The 16,517-nt window shown below is 41.8% G+C and overlaps 2 long non-coding RNA genes across 2 annotated transcripts; one reads left to right on the forward strand and one right to left on the reverse strand.

The window, feature by feature from the left end:
• Positions 1–9,848: 9,848 nt before the first annotated feature.
• On the forward strand, positions 9,849–12,440 carry LOC139831044 (uncharacterized). The gene is made up of 2 exons (XR_011745126.1): positions 9,849–10,543; positions 11,755–12,440. It is a non-coding gene; the product is annotated as an uncharacterized lncRNA (long non-coding RNA).
• Positions 12,441–12,607: 167 nt separating this feature from the next.
• Positions 12,608–15,570, reverse strand: LOC127300275 (uncharacterized). Its single transcript, XR_007851076.2, has 2 exons — positions 13,407–15,570; positions 12,608–13,233 (listed from the first exon to the last, which is right to left on the reverse strand). It is a non-coding gene; the product is annotated as an uncharacterized lncRNA (long non-coding RNA).
• Positions 15,571–16,517: the final 947 nt, after the last annotated feature.

The following is a 16,517-nucleotide window of genomic DNA, read 5'->3' on the forward strand; positions in this document are numbered from 1 at the left end:
ATATTGCAAGATTATCTAGTCACTATGTGGTGTGCCATACTCATGAGAAATTCAAATTCTAAATATCCATTAATCATCTCTAGTTGAATTTTAGTTGCCTCTTATTTAGAAGAAATGTTTTATCACATTATGGGGGAGTAATATGTTTTGTACATATCACAAGCCTAGAAAATGTGAACATATGAGGTTATGCCACTTAGAGTTGATGCTCTTAATTATCTTGTTCCTAGGTGGCATGTTTGCTCAAACAAGCTCCATTCCTAATAAAAATATTTTATTACTCATCTTGTGGGCTTTTGTTTGAATATGAAATTCTTGGTGCGGTTTTTCCTCAAATACATATCTCTATATCTTATTTGGGACACCGTTTGCTTCAAGTTATTCTAATCATTGCCGTGCGTGATTGTGTGACTAGTTGAAGTTATCAAGAATCTTCATCCGTGCATAGTGCATAATTCTATATACTTATCCTATGCCTTTTATTGTGAAGTTGATCCTTACTATCATTGTCAATACTCCACCGGAAATTATTTCCAATATACTCATTGTCTTTGACAATTGATAACCTTGTATGTGGTTGAATTTTTGGATCATCTTCACCCTGGATTGTTTCTTACTTCCTTATTTTATTTCCAAGAAATCTTTATAGCTCCCATATGTCTTCCTTATCCCTTTGAAAAATCTTTTGATAAATCCTCTTGATTCATATCAAGTGTTTGTTTTGGAATACATACCTTTTCTTTACGGTACATTGTGCCATTGTGAAAAGTGAGGGTTTGGTTTATTTGTTCGAACCTTGCTCTTTTGGGGAGTTTGCTATCTCATTCCTTCTTACATATTTTATTAGCTTGAATGAGATAAATCTTTGAGCATGTTTGCTTTATTTCATCCTCTATGCTCAATGGTTTCTTCTTAGTTCATTTGTTGAACTTTGTTGAACAAATCTTTTGAGATTTGCTTCTTAGATATAACTTGGACAACAAATTTGTTTTGTGGCACCTCTATGCCTTATCTAATTCTTTTGGTGTTTTGTCCAAAGTATATCTTTCTTGGATCTTTAAAGGTTTTGGTGCATGCTTATATGTAATTTGTTTATACTTGTAGCATGCTTGCTTTCTTTTGATCCATTATGTAGGATATACTCCATCAAATCCTAAATGGCTAAGATGTGCATGAAATTCAAACTTCATCTAAATATGCACATGTTTATATGGAGTGTGTCCTATATATTGTGGTTAGTCTAACCATGTTGGACCCAATAAGTTTGGGGACCAAGATGTACTTGAATAATGTTTTAGGTACATTGGAGATGCAATGGAGGCTTGTCTCATCTATAAGGAAGGTGTTGTCACCATATGAGAATTGGAGTCAAGCTAGGATGATCGATGAACTCTTATCTACTACATCAAGCCATTTCTATCTCGGTAACAAGTATCTTATTCATGCATTCTCATATAGCATCCAACCTCTTGTAGGTTGTATCTTGGCATGAAATTATTTATTTCAAAAAATATTGCGGTTCTTGAAAAACCCTTTTAAAGTAAAACTTCTTATTGAACATTTGAGTAATTTGAGAAGATGCATATGATAGGTTATATATATATATATCATATTTTATGATTCACCTATCACAAATATGCCCTCTAGCAATTTATTGCATATCAATTCCTCAAAGAGCTCTTGTGTGCAATATTGATGAATTTGTGAAATAAATCCGTATTTGTGATATTTGTTGCCTTTCTCAAAACACTCCAACTAGCTCTACTTCCCTTATTGTTAGTTGTAATGCTTTTGAGGTTTAACTTGGTTGAAGTTCATTCATATATACCATAAGTGAAAATTGGAGCCATTGGCTATATATGCTTCTTAAGCAAACATCCTTTGGTATATTTTATGACTTCATCTTGGATATCTTGTTTTATCTATTTTGTTAACCTCTTGTGTGTGCATGATTCTTTATGGATCACTTTGTCCACTTTAGAAACTCATATACATAAGAGTGTTAATCCATCACCTTGATATCCTTGATCTTTGCCGACCATCTTTTACCCCTTTTGTTTTTAGTGGGTTGGTAAAGAAAATTTATGAGTGCTTGGTTTATTTATTTTCTTCATGCACTCATATCTCGTAATTGTTGGACTCAAGTTGTTCTTGATAAGCATACTCTCTTTATCTTAGTTGTGTTCTAAATGATATATAGGGAGTGAGGATTCCATGTTTGTGCATATTGTATTCAAATGCAAACATTATAAATTGTGCACGAACCTTGGGGAGCTTTCCTATTTTCAGAGCACTATATCTTTCTTATCATGATATCTTTGTTTGTCCAATTGGATCTTTGATTGCTTGCTTTATTTGTTGAAGCTCACTTCACCATGTTATCTTTATGCAATCTTTGATCCTCAATATAGTTTGATTTCCTTCAAGTATTCATCATTGGATATGTGCACTTGATTCCACTCAAATTATGAGAAGTGCACACTTTGGGGAGGAACTCACATTATATTGGCCTTCTAAATTTTTCACCCATTTTGACAATCGATGCCAATGGGGGAGAAGTTTAGAGGGTTTAAGGGAATGGTTTTATACTTAAGCTTGGTTTGTGCTTAAGTGTTTTGCCTCTCATGCATTGCCTCTCATGCATTCCATATTTATATGTCTTGCATGGTTGTATATATATAGTGGAAACTATCCCAAAGGTTAATCTTGACAATGTATGCAATGAATTCATGTTCATCACACGTGCATACATTGTGGGGGAGTTTTCTCTATATATATTGGTTCTACTCACATCCATTGCATTTGTTGTAGTTGTGTGAGTAGAGCCGGTTTTGATATGGACTAGTTGCTTTGTGTTACTTGACCATATCAAATACAACCTCTTGTATACAACTTATTCTCGGATAAGTTGCGTACTTGTCACCAATATTCATTATATAAACCCTCTTATTGTGGTTGTCATCAATTACCAAAATGGGGGAGATTGTAAGGGTACATTGCCCCTATGTGTGGTTTTGGTAATTAATGACAACCCCTATGGACTAATGTTTTCATTGAGTTTATATGAAGGAATATTCCATAGGTACTACTTGTATTCCATGTGTTGGATTCAAGTATGGATGCCATGAAGATAAAGGTATATCTTGTGTATTGGCATCAAGATCATCGGTATGAAGATATATATATGTGATATGATCAATAAGAAGAAATGAAGATGGAGTTCTTATGTGGGACTCAATATTAGCCATGCTCTATCTTATGTGAGTATGTGAAGATACAAGGTTGAGTTGGGCAAGTTCAAGATGAGCGTCTCAAGTGAATCACATACTTGAAGCTTGCCGTCCATTTGATGATAATGGACATGTGAAGATGTGCATCAATGAAGCTTTCCCATCATTGTGTATGGGGGAGCATTTGTGAGTATACACGAAGCAACAATGATCAAGTGATGGGATGCGCAAGGCAAAGGTATGACCTTGATAGGTTTTCCTTTTACCGGTCTCGGGGTGGTTGATGGGAGACCGGATTATAGGATAGATAGCCGCACTATTAAGAGGGGCTTTCGGTTGGGTAACTTGATCACATCGTCTTAGGGAGCTCAATCATTTGCATACTTTGCACATTCTTATTGCTTCTTGGTATTTCTCGGTGTGAGGTTCTTGAGCTTGTTGCTAGCTTTACAACAAGCCCAAGTTCATCGAAAACGGAGTTCACATGCATCTTCTATTGCGTTTTCGAGGTTGGGTGATTTTACCGGTTATTCATGATATAAGGTTCTACCTTTTATATTCATGATAAAATCCTCTCCTACAGATTCTTGGGTTTTCACTTTCTATAAGATAGCATTTGTTGTTATCTTCCAAACAAAATTGGTTTCATGCGATTCGGAGTTCGGGAGCAATAGTTATTAAAGAAAAAGGAAAGAGGAGAAAAGGAAAAAGAGAAAAAGGGGAGGGAGCCGGCCGGCCGACCGGCCCAGCAACCGGCCCACCCGGTCCGCGACCGGGTCCGGCGCTGGTGCCATCCGGGCCGCCTCCAGTGGCCTTTTGGCCCAAGTCCGGTCACAGGCCCGGTCACCGACCGGCCCGCCCGGCGCTGCCCCCGGCCGGACCGGCCTCCCCGCCGGACTGGGCCGCCTCTCAGCCCCAAGGCCCACGCGGCCTGAAGCCTCCGCGCCGCCCGTGCGCGATTGGGCCGCCGGCTCCCTGCGCGGCGCGCGCGCCTCACCTGTCTAGCCTCTGGCCGGTGCCGGGCCTCACCGCCCGCCGGCCCAGCCACGGCCCAGCCTCTCCGCGCGGCCGCAGCCTATCCGCCGCCGCTGTGAGCGCAGCTTTGGCCCGCCCGGTTCTTTGGGCAGTCGGACGGGCCACCGGCCACTGGCTCCTCGGTCTGGAGCCGGTCGGCCGGCCTGGCAACCGGCTGGGCTATTTTTCTGGGCGTTTTTCCTGCTGTTTTTTCTGTCTTTTTCCCCCAACAGCTATTTTTCCCCTTTAGCTATAAATAGGCTTCTTCCACCTTGAGCCAAATTAGTTCTTCTTCTCTTCCTCTCACCTCCATTGTTGCTATTTGAAGAACTTGCTCTCCCTCTTGATTCCTCCAACCATTCTTGCTCATATTTGAGGATTTGAGAGAGGGGATCTAGATCTACACTTCCACCAATCCATTTCTTCTCTAAGTGAGGGAATCTCTTGGGATCTAGATCTTGAAGTCTTTGGTTGACTTTTCCCCTTGTTCTTCCTCTCCAATCTCATCCTAGCATTCGTTGCTTTGGTGGGATTTGAGTGTGAAGGACTTGAACACCTCCGGTGTTCTTGCTTTGCATCATTGCATAGTGTTGAGCTCTCCACCACGATTTGTTCGAGTGAGAGACCGTGAGCTTGTTACTCTTGGAGGGTGACCTCCTAGTTGGCTTGGTTGGTGTCCCGGTGATCTCTTCGTGGAAGATTGTGAAGGGGCCCGGGCTTCTCCTTCGTGGAGCTTGTGAAGTGGTTGTGGAGCTTGCCATCTCCGGAGCGGAGGAAAAGCTAACCATAAGGAAAGGGCCATTATCCTTCGTGGGTGTGGTTCGGAGAATAGGGTGAGCCTTCATGGCGCGGGGAATCCTTCGTGGGACCTCCACTCCTCCAAACGTGACGTACCTTGTTGCAAAGCAAGGGAACACGGGAATACATCCTCGTCTCCGCGTGCCTCGGTTATTTCTATACCCGAGCTCTCTTTCCTTGTGATAGCCATCGTGCTTGAAGTACATATATCTTGCTATCACTTGTGCTACATATATCTTGTGCCTATCTTGCTTAGCTCTAGTTGCTATTGTTACACTTAGTTGAGCTTAGCATATTTAGGGTTTGTGCTTGTAAGCTAAACGATAGTTTAATTCCGCATTCTTACAAGACAAATCCGCAAGAGTTTGTAATTGCCTATTCACCCCTCCCCTCTAGGCGACATCTCGATCTTTCAACCACCTTATGGTTAGAGCATGCATATTGTTAGAGAAGAACATTGGGCCGCTAACTAAAGCCATGATCCATGGTGGAAGTTTCAGTTTTGGACAATATCCTCAATCTCAAATGAGAAAATTAACTGTTGCTACATGCTTATGCATAAAAGAGGAGTCCATTATCTGTTGTCTATGTTGTCCCGGTATGGATGTCTAAGTTGAGAATAATCAATAGCGAGAAATCCAATGCGAGCTTTCTCCTTAGACCTTTGTACAGGCGGCATAGAGGTACCCCTTTGTGACACTTGGTTAAAACATGTGCATTGCGATGATCCCGGTAGTCCAAGCTAATTAGGACAAGGTGCGGGCACTATTAGTATACTATGCATGAGGCTTGCAACTTGTAAGATATAATTTACATGATACATATGCTTTATTACTACCGTTGACAAAATTGTTTCTTGTTTTCAAAATCAAAGCTCTAGCACAAATATAGCAATCGATGTTTTTCCTCTATGGAGGACCATTCTTTTACTTTCATTGTTGAGTCAGTTCACCTATTTCTCTCCACCTCAAGAAGCAAACACTTGTGTGAACCGTGCATTGATTCCTACATACTTGCATATTGCACTTATTATATTACTCTATGTTGACAATATCCATGAGATATACATGTTACAAGTTGAAAGCAACCGCTGAAACTTAATCTTCCTTTGTGTTGCTTCAATGCTTTTACTTTGAATTATTGCTTTATGAGTTAACTCTTATGCAAGACTTATTGATGCTTGTCTTGAAGTACTATTCATGAAAAGTCTTTGCTTTATGATTCACTTGTTTACTCATGTCATATACATTGTTTTGATCGCTGCATTCATTACATATGTTTACAAATAGTATGATCAAGGTTATGATGGCATGTCACTCCAGAAATTATCTTTGTTATCGATTTACCTGCTCGGGACGAGCAGAACTAAGCTTGGGGATGCTGATACGTCTCCGACGTATCGATAATTTCTTATGTTCCATGCCACATTATTGATGATATCTACATGTTTTATGCACACTTTATGTCATATTCGTGCATTTTCTAGAACTAACCTATTAACAAGATGCCGAAGTGCCAGTTGCTGTTTTCTGCTATTTTTGGTTTCACAAATCCTAGTAACGAAATATTCTCAGAATTGGACGAAATCAACGCCCAGGGTCCTATTTTGCCACGAAACTTCCAGAAGACCGAAGAGGAGACGAAGTGGGGCCATGAGGCGGCCAAACCATAGGGCGGCGCGGCCTGGCCCTTGGCCGCGCCGACCTGTGGTGTGGGGCCCTCGTGTGGCCCCCTGACCTGCCCTTTCGCCTACTTAAAGCCTCCGTCGCGAAACCCCCAGTACCGAGAGCCACGATACGGAAAACCTTCCAGAGACGCCGCCGCCGCCAATCCCATCTCGGGATTCGGAGATCGCCTCCGGCACCCTGCCGGAGAGGGGAATCATCTCCCGGAGGACTCTACGCCGCCATGGTCGCCTCCGGAGTGATGAGTGAGTAGTCTACCCCTGGACTATGGGTCCATAGCAGTAGCTAGATGGTTGTCTTCTCCCCATTGTGCTTAATTGTCGGGTCTTGTGAGCTGCCGAACATGATCAAGATCATCTATCTGTAATTCTATATGTTGCGTTTGTTGGGATCCGATGAATAGAGAATACTTGTTATGTTGATTATCAAAGTTATGTCTATGTGTTGTTTATGATCTTGCATGCTCTCCGTTATTAGTAGATGCTCTGGCCAAGTTGATGCTAGTAACTCCAAGAGGGAGTATTTATGCTCGATAGTGGGTTCATGTCTCCGTGAATCTGGAGGGGTGACAAGAACCTCTAAGATTATGGATGTGCTGTTGCCACTAGGGATAAAACATTGGTGCTATGTTCGAGGATGTAGTTACTGATTACATTACGCGCAATACTTAATGCAATTGTCTGTTGTTAGCAACTTAATACTGGAGGGGGTTCGGATGATAACCTGAAGGTGGACTTTTTAGGCATAGATGCATGCTGGATAGCGGTCTATGTACTTTGTCGTAATGCCAATTAAATCTCACAATACTCATCATAATATGTATTTGCATGGTCATGCCCTCTTTATTTGTCAATTGCCCAACTGTAATTTGTTCACCCAACATGCTGTTTATCTTATGGGAGAGACACCTCTAGTGAACTGTGGACCCCGGTCCAATTCTCTATACTGAAATACAATCTCTTGCCATCGTTCTCTTGTTTTACGCAAATAATCATCATCCACACTATACATCTAATCCTCTGTTACAGCAAGCTGGTGAGATTGACAACCTCGCTGTTTCGTTGGGGCAAAGTACTTGGTTTGTGTTGTGCAGGTTCCACGTTGGCGCCGGAATCTCTGGTGTTGCGCCGCACTACATCCCGCCGCCATCAACCTTCAACGTGCTTCTTGACTCCTACTGGTTCGATTAAACCTTGGTTTCTTACTGAGAGAAACTTGCCGCTGTGCGCATCACACCTTACTCTTGGGGTTCCCAACGGACGTGTCAACTACACGCATCAATAAGGTAAATATCTTTATAGATTTAAATGGCCTTAAATCAGCATATTTGTATCAAAAAATGATTGTTCTATTGATCGTGTCCATTACGTCCTTCCATTCAGGGATCATGTTGAAACTAACATAAAAGGTGCGCATGTGCCCGGTAAAATACAAAGTCCTATCAGTACTAATTGGAAAACATTAAATAATTATGCTTCGAAAAATGCACCCATCACATTCCTCAAGCTTAGACTCTTGCAGCAGCTCGATGGACGTGTTCATCCTATTCATGAAGCGCAAATCGTTAAAATACACGCGACATTTGAAGCAATTGATTACCATAAAAAAAAGTATAACCAAACACGAGTTCTAGTCACTTACATAGCTCAAAATGACTTCGTAGGCTTCCACACATCAGTACCAAGAGTTTATAAGAAGATCATTTACAATATGATGTAAAGTGATTAGCCTGACCGAACGAGTTTGTGAGGTGATCTCAAACATGTTTAGAACTTCGCACATCCACTTTGGATTCAACAACTATGCATGGTCTCTTTTGCTTCCTCTCATGATCATGGTGCATGCCCTTCGCACATTTCTTAATTGCTTATACATATTTTGTAACAGTTGTGTGAATGAGTTAGGCGTGCTTTCTTAATTCGAAGTATTTATAAAATAAAATAGATATATGATGAAAATATAGTTCATCATGAATATAATGATATTATTATGTGGCATAAATGTTGATGCCTTCTTATAAACATGGTCAAAAAAATTTTTTTGACTTTCCAAGAGTGTTAAAGGTATACTCTTTCGTGGACGGATGAGAGTATGCCCTTTGGTGTCTTCATAAAAATAAATGATGTTTTAATTAAACTGGGTTCGACCATCTTAGAACTAGATGATACCCCACGCGTTGCAGCGGGATTTTTTTATTGATATTCATATAGCATAGGAATTCATATAGCTCTCCGAAAACTTTGATCAAAAGAAGGGCATTTCGATATTTGAAAGTTGATAAAAAAGTTTATTATACGATCTAAGTACTCGATGAGTGCATGGGTAGCTATTCAATGTTTTGTAGTTATTTTTCTCATTGTTATGGCTATGTCCGCACATGAAGATCCGCCTAGGTTTTCCTCTTGTGTAAAGTTAGATGTAGTTGTCGTTTAATGACCCTCAGTTTTTGTAATGCCTCCGTGTATATTTTGGTAGCTTCTAGTATTTAGCGATTAGCTGAAGTTGGAAGTACGTGTGTTGTGCTCATATTGGCTAGTTAGGTAGAAATAATTTATGACAGATAAAATACACCTTCCATCAAAAGCAACAAAACCGATGAGTTTATCTATCCTTAAAATAGGAGAAATTATGTAGTAGATAGTGTCTTACAATGCTCTAATCCAAAATTACAGAATACTAGTACCAACCGACCATATCAATGTCATGGTATATTAACCTCTTAATGATCAGAGTGGGACAACCTGTGAGGATGCAAAATGTAATGCTTGCTCTAAACATACATACGTTCAGAGACTTGTTTCCATGCTGCAAAGCGGCACATCAAATGATCCAAACAGAAATTCCTTCACATCTTTCGAACTCAAGAACATGGAACAACAACATGAAAAGGACTACATTATACGTGATGCAAATGAATTCTCTGTTTTCATGCCCACAGTTAGTGTAATTGAGAAAATACATTCACCAGTATAGACTTGTAGATTATTCAAAGTATTGGTAAAAACATAAAATATGCATCAGAGAGTAATTCTTGTTTATCAGTTGTAGGAAAACAAACGCATATATTGCAAAAGGAAATCAGACCCAGTTTTTATTAAAGCAGAAACTCATTGGATCATTCTAAAACAGTAGTAATGAGAGTTATCTGGATTACAATGGAAGCTCATCAATCTAGTGATCACTGATCAGTAACTCCAAGTGTAAGCAACAATATAGCTGATCAATGGAAGCCAGTGCAGTCCTTAGTTATTGGCTTATTTTACAGTACCTTTTACCACTCCTAAAATGGGAGAGGTATGATTTAAGCCAACGGTTAAGATTAAACGAGTTAGATTAGGCCCGGCAGCCCAGCTGTACGTAAGTAATGAAAAAAAACAAATTTGTAGTATTCAGCCCGGCCCAGCCTTTGCCGAATCAAGTTTCTCAAGCGAGCGACGCCGCCGCCGGCAAATCCCCTACGACGCCGCCGCAACATCCACCAGCGATGCCGCCGCCTCCAGATCGCAGAAGACCACTTCCCAGACGGCCGGGCACGCCGCCACCAGCGACGCCGCCGCCTCCAGATCGCAGAAGACCACTTCCCAGACGGCCGGGCACGCCGCCACCAGCGACGCCGCCTCTTTCGTCGCGCGGCCAGAATTCACCCACATGCCCGAGCACTCTGCCGGCATCTCGACCGCCACTCCCGTTCGTGGATCCCTCCTTCCAGGCTTCCTCCTCCATGGGGCCGCACCGCTGCAGTACGCATCCGACGTGCTCCGTCCCGACGGTCTCCTGCGACAAGCTCGCGGGGAACAGACCACTGTCGCGCGGCCGGTAGGAAACCTCCCGTCTTCTCTCTCTACCTACATGAACGAACATAATTGATTAATTTTGCTGAGTTGGGAGTAATTAGGATTAAATGCAGATAAAATAAGAGGTTCAATAATAGTGTGCTTGTTCAGATCAGTAGAGAATTTGTAGATGACAAGTAGGTGAGTTAGATGTAGAATTTTAGGTTAGGTTTCTCTAACCAATGATATCGTGCTCGGCAAAATATGTTAGCTCCCACGCACAAACAGGTGTGCTCTGTGTTTTAAATCTAATGTCAAGGTGAGTACTTTGTCCAATCCTATGAAATCTTTGTGGTTGTTCTAGTGCTTATTGCTTTCTTGTGTGATTTGATTCAAATTGGAACAGTCAATTCTAGCTAAATGTGAGTACTTTTTCAAGCTGGACGGTTGAATTGAGTTGCTTTGATACAGGACCATAGAATTCAGAACACACTATCAACACCACTGCGTCTCTAGAACATGTCTCCATCCAGTGTAGCGACTTGAAAGGAGGTGCAATGCATGAATTGGTTAAAATTTGACTGGGAAGCTGCACACTAGATCATACCATTGCAGGGTGGTCGGTGGGGCTTTAGGGTAAAGGTGTAAAAATTGTTATAGCAGAAGTGTTTTTGTTTAAGCATCAAAACAAAATAACAAGTAAAGGCCATGTACACTGATCTTAGAATCCTCGACTCTTTATTCTTAGCTTAGTTGACAACTCAGGTACTCTTGACATGGTAATCTTCAATTTAGGTAGATCAGTGGCACAGTCAGAGCTAATATTCATATCATTCTGCAGCATCCATGATAAAGATTAATATAGTATTAGACTTCCCTTGCTTTTGGTCATGGACCAGCTGAATGGTGCATTTATATTCTGGAGATGGTTTTACCACTTCAATTTAGATAGTACATGTTTTGTCTGTACCCTCAAAAATAACATGCATGAATGTGGTACATACAACTGAAAGTTGTGGAAAATAGCAAGTTAACAAAACGCCGTGCATTATCCGATTCCCAGGTATCTGCTAGGTGCTGAGGTCTTCAGTGTTTTGTAATTCTAGAGAACTACTTTGTTTGTTCCATATCTGCATATTATGAATTGTCATGACTTCTGAATGTATGAGAGCTGCTTGACCTATCACTTGAAACAACATATCCATTTTACTTGACTAGTAACATGAATCTTATTTTTATGTTTGCGGTTTTTAGACATGGAAGGTCAAGGCGGTGGTGAGGTAAAGAGCTTACTTACTAATTGAAGATCAGGCCAGGGAGGATAACAGGGCAAGAGTCACATTTGCATTTGTGCAGTTTATTTGATAATTTGGAGCAGATCGATGGTAGAGAATCTATATGGTTTGTCATATGAAACTGAAAACTGAAACTTTCTCCTGATTGCTAGGAGCAGAAGATGTCGCCGCTGGTGGTCCATCACTGGAGACTGACAGAAGCTGATCACAGGGACGTTTGCGTTGACCGCAACCCCGTTAGTGCGACCATGATGTTGTTATTACATCAACTAGTAGGTAAAACTGGATGGAATTGCAAGAGTCATTCTGTGGCGCTGACCATCCTCCTGTGCTTGTGTGGCAACCTGTGTATACTTTTCTCATACAAGGTCGGAAGGCTTAATTAACCAACTATTGCTTCTGTCAAAGACTGTAGCGTCACCAGACGGTTCTTGTGCCTCACAGCGCTTTGCGTACAGCCTGTACCATCATGCATTATGTACAACTATTGATCAAATTTATACCTGCGTGCTCCTTGGAACTCATTGATCTAGTATTTTTTTTCCTTGATGGATCTAGTATGTGTAAGCGTACTATACCTACTTGCTACAGTTGATCTATATAAAGGTAGCAAGTTGCTCCCATCAAGGGATTTATTTATCCTTAGATTACTGATAAAATCTTCTTTTTCGTATGGAATCCTGTGGCGTGAATATATATTTTGAACTGTCAGGTTGGCTATCATCTTAGGTAGGGTTATGTAGGTATCATTAAGTGAAACCCTGTAATCTAGGAGTCAAAATTGCCTGAATAAGTCAATACAAACCTGCCGATATGTCATGCCATGTACACAGAAATAGTAATTGAATCAAGATCTCCAACTTTGAGTACATCTGTGATGATAAATTAATAATTGTTTCATGCTAAATAAGTTAATGTGCCACCATAATAATAAATAAAGCTTGGACGCAGTGACCGTCACAACTAGAGGTGAGTCGTCGGCAGCAAGGTTTACGGCATGCGGCTCCTCTGGGAGGCCCTCGATGCTCAGCTTAGTGTGAAACTCCAATCTTCCAGTACATCAGCACCATTGCATTGACTTTGAACATACTATCTTCAACAAGTGGCATGGTCTTGTATGAGCACCAAGCAACAAACCCACCTCCGTGAAAAAGAACAATGACGTTGGTTTCCAAGTCTTATAGCTTAACCAAGGAAATGCTGAGACAAATCCGATGATAAGTCCTGCAAATATAATTGGCACAAGTTAGCCTATAGACAATAACAGCAGCAGAATACAAATGATGTTCAGTAACTGCCCTGTCCTCCCAACTTAACACATGGAAGAATGTGCGCAATTGCAAGTTCTGGACTTAATATCCTACAGAACTTCGTGACTTTCCACACTTCACCCTCATTATCACGAAGCAGGCAAACATATGCAGGCACCAGGTCCGCTCTATTACCCAACACATGAGCAAATAAATAAATCGGGTTAAAATCTATTTATTGACATATACATAACTTGCCCCATGGGTATATCCAATTACCATCCATTTCAAAAAAAAATCCATACACCATTTACAGATATGGAAAAAAAATGTTAGAATAGATGAAAAAAACAACACTAACCTTGTAGGCTCTGGGCCAACAGCCTTGCAAAGCTGATATAATTAATTGGCAACCATATAGCGGACACGCCAAGATTTATCCTATCAAAGGAGTTAAAGGAGTATTATTAGTAGCACAACTGTTATAGTGCACTTGATAACAACCATAGTTGAACTGAAGAAGCAATCCTAAGTAACCGTAAGCCTATAGTAGTCAGAGATGACTAAATAGAAATGTTGGAGATATACCTGGGAGAAATTGACAATGACTGGTAGTATATGTAAAGTACACAAATATTTAAACTACAAGGAAAGTCAAATTTCAAACTACAATTAAGATAGAGATAAGGAACATGTAACAGACAGAACTACACTAGGTAGCACTAAGGAGCAAGAAACTTGTTTATGATCTAAGACACCACTCACATAAGCTTCAAGACAACATGTGAAGTGGCACAAAATTCATATCATTATAACCATTATACTTAGTTCAATCCACAGAACCAACTGGTAATACTATAAAATTATGTTATGTGACTTCTTAATTTGATCGGACTGTCACACAGAACCAATTGAAAATCCAGAACAAAAAATTTACGATTCATCTCCACCGCAGAATAAGGAAGAGAAATGTGATTACAGACACAAACATTCAAGCAAAACAACTGTTTTACCGCAAATCAACACTTACATGTTTTATTCCACTTTTTAAACAAATTGATAAATATTTTATAAAATAGTACATAAAAAAATAAAGAAAGTACCATCTTATACATGCTAGCAACGTAATGCCAACAGAGTTTAAATGACAAGATCTTGCACCTTAACTCAGCTAATGTTAATAGTTCTAACAAAATATAAACATAAATAAAACTCCTAGCAATGCTCATATAAAGTAGACAAGCTTGGGTGACTCTTACACTAGGTACTTCAATTTTTAGGACTGAGGTTTGAGTGGATATGTTACACTAAATGCAGCAGAAGTGATCAGCCCTGCACATACAGTCACACACGCACACCCACAATTGCATACACATACTTGCACAATATGCAATCTGATCTCATTCCTCAAAAACCTAAGCAATTGTTTTGGGGGCAAAGTGTAAGTCTAACTTGCAGCCTAATCATATCTCATCCTTGATCTCAAAATGTCAAGTAACCCAACAGATACAACCTATAGGAAACTTTGGGAGACCTGAAACTCTAGAACTAGTGCAATTATGCCATTTGGATCCACGCTGACAAGCTGCTTCATGTGTATGATTTGGGTGCTAATGGAAAACTGGTACCACAAATGCTCTTATATGGAGCAGCATGCAGAGGAGAACACGGAAGGACCGAAGACAGAGACGAGGAGAAGGAGACGCGCCTGCGACCACCGAAACAAGCGCCGGCAACGCTTACCATCGACTCCTTCCATTTGACCTCGAATGAAAGGAGTTCGTCGGCCTCCTACCACCTCCTGCAGCACTGCCGAGACGACAGCCAGGCAGCGCTCCCGGAACCGCGTGGTGTGCTTGGCCACCTTGGCGAGCGACGAGGACGGCGCCCCCGATTTTGGATCCAGTGATGAGTGATCCACGCGTAGGCCAAGGGCTAAGGCTGCCGCCGCCGAGATAGTATTGGGAAGACGGCAGATGGGGGTGAGTGGACGCCGCCGAGAAGCAGGGTCAGCGCCGCTGACGCGCGAGTGGAGAAGACCGACAAGGGCGACGACATGCCGGTGTGGTGACGCGAGGAGACGTCCGCGACGTAGTCGGGAATGCGAGGGGCGGATGCGTGTCGAGGATGAGCTTCTGGTGTTGCGGAAGATTTGGGGCAAGGGGACGGTGGCGCCGGAGTTGTGGATGGAGAGACAGCGGCGGCGGCGGAGGCAGGACCTCCGCAGAGAATGAGCCTTACACGCTGCGACCTGCGACCACAAGATCTGAGGCTGCTGGACCAGTCTATTGGGCTGGGCTCGTTTATTGGGCCAGGTCCGTCTACGTTTTTCTTTCTGTGGTGCGAAAAATTCCTGAGGTATGTAACATACCTCTCTAGTTTTAGACTGTGGTATGAATCTTTTTGAGCCATTGGATGGACAGAAATTAATGACTGTAATTCATTTGAGGGTACCACAAAAGAACCCGTGCAGTCCTTAGTTATTTCCGTGTGTGGTTGATGATGCCCTGCATGTGGTTAAAAAAATCAGCATTATAGAAAGCTAAAACTCCTTGTGTATTCAGACTTGTGATATACTGAACTTCTGGATTATTTTGTATGGATATGAGAATTCACTACCTATGTTATTTTATTGTTTATCTCCTTGCCTTTCTTAGCTGCTGCAACAGTGTTGTCTGGCTGAGTTGATAGAAGAATCTAGGGGAGAAAATTCGAATATATCAAACAAATTTTGTGGGATGTTAGAGGGGAACGAACACATGCGAGCACAAAAATAAGAATATAGTGATCATGCAATGTGAATTAGAACATTAAGACTTAAGAGTAAGAGCTGACAGATTTTTTACCAATGCAAGGAGCCACTGATGTTCACGTGATGATAGCCTTTCCATGCTTAGCTTGAAGGACCAGCACGCAGAATCCAACCAAATCTGGATCCAAAAAAACCAATCCAATCAGGAGAGGCAAAACGGTGAGCAGATTTCCAACAGAAGAGCAACCTGACAGATCAACAAACTTGAGCAGGGAATAAAGGAAACAAAGCGGGAAGGAAAATCGGCAGTGGATGGCTAGCAGAGTGGAGGCCGGTGCTAGAGATGTCGAATTGTCGACGTGAGCAGGCGGGCGAGCTACAGGTCCATGGCAGCACGGGTATTTAAACATGGAGGCGGCGGCGACGATTCAGTTCAACCGAGCAGTTTCTTGAGCATTTGCACCGTAATGATGGATGATAATGGCTGCATCGGTCAAGCACTTGTGGCGAGGATGCCGTAGGTCGCAGCTGGAGTAATTGTGGAGAGGATGCCGTAAGTCGCGGCGGCACACAGCAGGGAACACGAACGGCGGCTGAGCCCTTCTTTTACTGGGTACGATTCAATGCGACGTCCAGCCCATGAACGGGCACCTCGCCAAGCCCACGTACCAGCGCCTCGTGCAGCCCAGGTAGGGATGTCCAACCCATTGGGGAAAATAG

Source organism: Lolium perenne, chromosome 5, assembly GCF_019359855.2.
Source record: "Lolium perenne isolate Kyuss_39 chromosome 5, Kyuss_2.0, whole genome shotgun sequence".
Taxonomy (NCBI): domain Eukaryota; kingdom Viridiplantae; phylum Streptophyta; class Magnoliopsida; order Poales; family Poaceae; genus Lolium; species Lolium perenne.